Raw genomic sequence first — 7,797 nt, 5'->3', positions numbered from 1 at the left:
TGGTGAGATTTTTTTGAAATGACCATAGCATTTGTGATTGATGAATGAGCAAACCTAACTTGAAAAAAGTTGATTTAGAATACTAGCTTATTTGCTTGATCTTAGAAGATTTGTTATGTGAATTAAAGTTGATTTGACTTTGAAGTCTTTATTTTCCAAATGGTAATTTCTATTTGAGTCTTGACACATACTATGCACTTTAGACCCTGGATATAAGATGAAAAACTAGTCTAACCTTAAGACTTGGACTTAATTATCTTGTAACATTGATTACTCTTGAATTGAGTTGAGACACCTTAAACAAAGGCCAATGTGCCCAATTGAAAAAAAAAATGGTGAATAAAAAGGTTAAGTTATGCTTGCCTTGAAACCTGAGCAAGGTCCGAGGGGTATATGACCTAAAGGTCTTCAAAGCCTGGTGCCCTAAGCCATTTTGGTTGGGAGCCATCGACCTCAATGCTTGTTACATGGGTGGATAGGTAAAGTATGAGCTCAATTGTAGGTGCTAAGGTATTAGATCCTAATTTGAGGAGTCTGGGGTGAAGTTCGAGGAGTTAGTGGTTTGTTAAATAATCCTATAAACTTGGTGCCCTATGCCTTATGGTTGGGAATCATCGATGAATCCCCACTACATGGACCATATACTTGGAGATACCTTTAGCATTGCACTCCTACAATAAGTCATTTGAAAAAAATAAAAATAAAATAAAGATAGATGTGTTCTTGACCTATGAGAGAGTGATTTTTGTTGTTTGAGATAATTTGAGCTAGGTTGGGGGGAGGATTAGTTTTGAGTACTATATTCGGGGGCTAGCTTAATTACACTCAAGACTTGTTTGGAAAGATTGTTTGGGAAATGAAGATGGATATGTTTTTGATACCTTGATTTGCATGATATTCTTTCTATTAGAGATAGTAAATAAGTTGGGATGTTGTTGATACCTATGGATAGTAGGGTGTGCTTGTTTATCAACCATTTATGCTATGGAAATTTCAAAGATTTTTTTTCAAATGATTTGCTTATGTGACTTATGATTTCTTTTGTTTGGCATTTTTTTTCTTTCTTTTTGTCATACCATTGCTAAGGGACTACCAATGTGTTGGTTGGGGGGAATGGTTACTACTCAAAAAGAGCATATTTTATATAATAATTCTCATGAGTTTCACATCTTTTGAGTAGTAATTATGCCTAAAATACTCAATTAACATTTTGTTGCCCTTGTAAGAGTTACTAACAAGTTTTATGAAGTTTTGGAGTTATTTCAGGGTATGAATTTGATAAATTGGTGACCAAAGAGATGAATCAAATTGAAGAGAACAAATAAAGTTGATGATGATCTAAATGCATAATGAAAGAAGCAATGCAATCGGTTTGGACCAGGATTTGGAGGTAGTTGAAGTGGAATCAAGAGAAAGAAATGGGAGAAATGACAAAAAGAAGTTGAAAAACCATGTTTTTCAATTTCGCATGAACATGCGAAAAATTCGTACAGACGTGCGAAATGGACTAGGGGGGATTTTGGCTGCAGCTAAAGGGGAGAAGTGAAAACTGATTTCGCATGACCACGCGAAATTTTTGCATAGTCATGTAAAATGCTCTAGGAAGACAAAATTCGTGCTGATGCATCCTCCACTTCGCACAATCGTGCGAACTTGTTGGGGCTCGTGTGAAACTGTATTTTCTCCAAATTCCTTGGTAAAGAAGCCTCTGGAAGACCTCTTAGATGATGCCAAGTGTCCGCTCAGATTTCTTCACTATACTATAGTAGTTTGTACTGAAACCACTTTTTGATCGGGTACAAGCTACTATAGAATAGTGAATTAGGTTATAAATTTTGTTTTGATTCAATAAATGACAAAAATCTGAGCGATCATTATCCCATTTTGTTTTCTATACCATACAAATACATTGATTTTTGGGATTGCTCTTATCTTAAAATAATCACAAAATGAGAATTCTCTAAAAATAATTCAAGTTTTCTACACTTTAAAGTCAAATGTAGTACTTAGCATGGTAAAAGGTATATATCTATAATTACAAGGTAGTACATATGTGGTCGAATGTAGTATCTTTGACTAAAAAGGGCACAAAATCATAATTACTTTAAGATAAAAGTATTAATTCAATTTGGAGTTTCCAAACTTGGGTTCTTATTTTTTATTTTTTCCATGGATGTGTATGAAAACACACTTTTATTTTGATTTTTACATGTCATCAAATAATAAAATTTGGATTTCTAAGAAACTAGAACTGCACCAAAAAATTAATAATTGAATATCTATATTTACTCTTAAAAATTCAAGAAAGGGGTCTCTTTCATTTTATAATATAATGCTTTCTATTTGAAATACATGAAGTAATCTTCATTAGTTGGAGACAAGTCATCAGAATCCATATACAAGTTGAGAAATCTTAGCAATAGTTGCCTTTTCTTCTTGTGCCCATTTATTTGATTTAAAATTTTGAGCAAATTAGACTACATCCATATACAAGTTGAGAAGAAAATTTAATAGAGATAGATTCCTTGTTCTTCACCACAATTGAAGAAAAAATCCTACAAATATGATCTAAACTAACCATTTACATCTAATAATGTAGTTTCATTTATTCTTTGTTGTAATGATATGATCATGGAAAAAAACCTTTAAAAGTAGATCCAATCAAGAAAGCAATTTACTTACCTTTTAATTGTGCTCAATGGATCAGAAGAAAGAAGATACAATCAATATTACACAAATCAAGTTCTATAATACCAATCATCCCATACAAGAAAACTAGCTAGGAGAAAGCCATCTATAGGAACAACATTGTCACTCTTAGATCACCTCAATTGTTGAATTAGAACAATTCATTATGGTTAAATAAAATAAGAATTTTTTTATTTATAAAAAAGAATAGAAATCATATAATTCTTTTATATGTTCAAAGAGAGATTTACATAACTCAAGTGAAAATTCATTCAGATCCTATACTAAAGATTGTAAGAGAAAAGAAAAGACAAAAAGATATAAAAAAGTTGGCTGCCACTGAAGATAAAATATTTATGAGATTTCTCTTATAACAATGACATAAATATAGAGTAACCAAATGAGAAGGGATTGCAAAATTATCTGATTTGTTCTATGAAGTGAGCATCTAATTGAGAATTATACATTAGTAAAGATAGTGCATTTTTAAAACTTTTCTATATTTGGTTGCTGATTCTCTATCTACATGAGACAACTTTTAATGCATTGAATCATAGTGAAAATTTAAATGGAATAATTATTTCAATGTTTTTTCTACATAATTAAAAAAATTAAATTATTGAGAATTAATATTAATTATTTTAGATTTCATGCTATGCCTAGCAATGAGAGGTTAAAATGAATGAAAAATATACTCTTCTTATTTTTTTTTTCCTTGTTAAAGTTGCTTCTTATTTATTATCAATACTATTAATTGAAGAGTCTATTATTTCTGCAGTTCAATTTAAGTAGTTCAATTTTCTCAACTTTTCTCATCTTTATATAAGGAAATGGGACAAAATCTTTTAGTATTTTCCATCGTCTTTTTTTTGGTATTTTTTTTCTCACATTATTTCACAACATTCAAACATACAAAATTATTTTACCTTATGTTTTTCTTTTTATTATTTCCCTCAATACTTTTTCGGAACCAAAATTACCACATAAACCCTTAATATTTTAAATCTTCACCTGAATAAAGAAAAACTTGTTTTGACTTAATAACCTGATGGTCATGTGCCTTAGATCTGGAACCTCAAAAAGGAATTCCAGAATTACCTATAGATGTTAGGGTTGTGCAATTGCCTTTCTCTTTCTATTCTTCACCAAAATAGAGGGACTCCTATTAGGTCATGTACATATTTTGTTGAAATTTGTTTGTTATAACTTTTTTTTTGTTATTTTGTTACCGCTCTTACTAAGCTATTACTGAGCTGTTACTAAGCTTTTTATATAGCTTTTATCTTTGTATTTTAATTCAGTTATTCTGTTAAATGAAAGAAGGTTTTCTCATCTTCCATTTCTTTGCTTTTAGGTTAGTATGGTATCAAAGCATTGAAACGATTTGTTGTAATTTTTTCATCTTCGATTCTTTTGATCTTTGTTTTTTTTTTCAAGATTGTTGAGTTTTTTTTTTTTTTTCAATTGTTATGGAGACTCCATCTTCTGAAAACATGAGTCAACCTAGGTCATTTTCAAACAAATCTACCATTGATGAACCTTCTAGTTCTTACTTTCTTCATCATTTAGATAGTCCAGGACTCGTTCTTGTTTCTCAATCTCTCACTGGAGGTAACTATGCCTCCTAGAGTAGAACGATGTTGATTGCTTTGTTTGTGAAGAATAAACTTGGATTCGTTGATGGATCGATTGTCAAACCTGAAGGTACTAATCTAGATCTTCTTCATTCTTGGACTAGGAATAAAAATATTATTATCTCTTGGATCTTAAAATTTATTTCTAAGTAGATTTCTAATAGTGTAATATTTGCTAATTCAGCTAGAGAGATTTGGCATATTCCTTTCAACATAGGAATGGACCTAGAATTTTTCAATTTAGACGTGAATTGATGAATTTGGTTCAAGATTAGAACTCTGTTAGTGTATATTTTACTAAACTGAAGACTATATGAGAGGAATTGAGCAATTATACCAACTTATACTTGTGGTAAATGCACTTGTGGTGGTGTGAAGAATCTCAGTTCTCATTATCAAATGGAATATATCATGTCTTTCCTTATGGAATTAAATGACTCAGTTGCTCAAGTTAGAGGACATTGTTTCTTATGGATTCTTTACCCCCCTATAAATAAAGTGTTTTCCTTAATTTCTCAAGGGGAACATCAGAAGAAAATTGGTAGCCATATTAATGTTGGTTCATATTCTACTGGAACCATGGATTTTTTTTGTTAAGACTACTAATTCTAAGGCTTTTGGAGGTTATAAAAGATAGAAGAAGGATAGACATTTCTGCACTCATTGTAGCTTTCATGGTCACACCATTGATAAATGTTACAAAATACATGGCTATCCACCTGGTTACAAACGTAGGCAAAGGAATAATTCTACTTATTCCAACAATAACACTACTATTAATCAAGTATCAAACCAATCATTCTCTAATTCTGTTGTCAAGACTAATAAACTAGGTGGTGTTGGAGATCTCATTCAGAATCTTAATCCCAATCAATATCAGCAGCTTATGTCTACGTTTTCTACTCATTTAGCTTCATCTGTTAAGCCAAATAATGACCATCACGATGCTTTAAATGTTTCTTACAACACAGGTATTTGTCTTTCAATTTCCCTAAACCCTATCTTTTCCTCTACTCAGTTTTGGATGGTTGATTTAGGTGCCACAAGACACATATGTTCTAGTGCTACTACCTTTGTTTCTTTAAGACCAATACAAAATTCTATTGTTACTTTGCCCAATCATATTTAGATTCCTGTTAGTTTCTGTGGTGATGTTACACTAACTTCCATGCTCACCCTCAAGGATGTCTTATTTGTTCCCCAATTCAATTTTAACTTGATTTCTGTGAGTGCTCTTACTTATGGTTCGTAGCTTACAGTTAGCTTTCTTCCTGAATTCTTCATTATTTAGGAACTCAACACCAAGAAGATGATTGGCAGGGGTGACAAGTTTGAAGATCTTTATATTCTTGATACAAATACATTGAAGTTTGCTTCTACAATTTTTGTAAGTAATGTTTCAGCTCATGTATGGCATAATAGACTTGGTCATCTTTCTTTCAAACGTTTAGATGCTTTGAAAAATCATTTATATTGTGATGTTTCACGATTGAATAAAGCCCTTCCTTGTTACATTTGTCCTCTAGCAAAGCAAAGAAGATTGTCTTTTGATTCTCATAATCACATGTCTCAGTTTCCCTTTGATTTGGTGCATTGTCGCATTAAGGGGCCTTACTCTGTTTCTTCACATGTTGGACATAAATATTTTCCAACTTTAGGGAATGATTGTTCTCGGTTTACCTGGATTTTCCTTCTCAAACAAAAATTTGGTATCATCATTTCTAAGTTTTTCAATATGGTTGCCACTTAGTTTAATGCCAAGATCAAAGTGTTCAAATTTGATAATGCTTAAGAGTTGGCTTTTATTGATTTTTTCAATGATAGAGGAGTGTTACATCAATTTTCTTGTGTAAAGATACCACAACATAACTCGGTTGTGGAAAGAAAACATCAACACTTGCTCAATGTTGCTAGAGCTCTATATTTTAAATCTAGGGTCCTTATTCAATTTATGAGTGAATGTGTTTTCACTGCTACATTTCTCATCAAGAGGACACCCTCTTCTTTACTCAGTCATCGCACTCCCTATGAAGTTCTTTACAAATCCATAGCAGATTATTCTCATTTAAGAGTGTTTGGATGTTTAGTTTTTGCTTCAACGCTCACTGCTCACAGAACCAAGTTTTAACCTAGATCTCTGGTTTGTTTTTTCTTGGTTACCCTCTGAGTATAAAAGGTTACAGATTGTATGATGTTATCACTAAACAATTTTTATCTCCCAAGATGTTATATTTCATGAGGAAAATTTTCCTTTTCACACTGCAACTCCTTCAGACAAGTTGATTGAACATTTTTTTGATTTTGTCTTATCAGTTTCTTCTCTTGAACCTTCTCCTATATTTCAATTTGTAGTTTTTGCACCATCAATAGATTCTAATATTCCACTTCCAGATTCTAGCGGTTTCTCACCAACTCCTGATGGTGCTTCTAATAATATTGCCCAAGAGCTTTATGATTCAGATTTACATGTTTCAGCTGCTTCTGCAGAACAAGTTCTTCTTAGAAGGTTTACAAGGTGAGAAAATAAAGGGCTAATCTAAATAAATAAAAACACCCAAGAGAGAGAGAGAGAGTGAAAGAGAGAAAGAGAAAATTGAAGTTAAAAAAAAATCTTTTTAAACACAATATAATTAAGCACAAGAAGCACACATATAAATAGATAAGAATATAGAAAGCAAACTCAAATTTATAGTGGTTCGACACTTCCTTGCCTACATCCACTCTCTTCAAGCTCCTAAACGAGTAAGGGTTCCACTTATACTTGAAGCTTCAACTAAGCTTCTAATCACTTTTTATACTTGGATTTCGGCTCCAATGGGCTTTTACATAATCTCTTCAAGTCTTTACTCACTTGAAGGTTTTTAACACTTAATTAACAAGTTTGAATCTCTCAACCTAGCTCAACAATGGCTCAAATACAACTTAAGGCTAAGATGAATCACAAAGGTGCACTAAAGAATATGCAAATGAAGATTTAATGCACCAAGAAAAGAATGAGAGCTTTTATGGCAAGGACAAGTAGGTGAACAAATAAATACAGGTGTTCTTTTTCTCATAAATGAAAAGGAGCTCTCACTTTATAGGTTTCTAACCTCGGGAGCCAAAAAACCAAAAAGCAACCTCGATTGGCCGAGCTAAGGGTTGGCTGGTTCACTAGCCATTAGAGCATTAAATGCTTGACAGGTGACTATTGCCCTCGACTGGGATGATAAATCTCTTGACCTAGAAAGAAAAACTACTGGAAGAGAGAGAGTGTTTTGCATCTCTTGACTGGACCTTGATTAAGAAAGAGTAAATGGTCGACCGGTACCCTAGCCGGTTGAGCTTGTTGGCCCATGCCTCAAGCGGTTCACCATTTTTGGCCCGAAAACCTATATTTTTCTGGACTTTTTGCTTCTAGCACTTAGGCAAGGTTTTTAGGTAATAATATGCCAATTTTGAAATGTTTTGCCTAAGGTTCATTTGATAGAACTCG

Source organism: Vitis vinifera, chromosome 4 (assembly GCF_030704535.1).
Source record: "Vitis vinifera cultivar Pinot Noir 40024 chromosome 4, ASM3070453v1".
NCBI lineage: Eukaryota > Viridiplantae > Streptophyta > Magnoliopsida > Vitales > Vitaceae > Vitis > Vitis vinifera.
The sequence above is the reverse complement of the archived record's forward strand: the minus strand, read 5'-3'. Positions refer to the sequence as shown.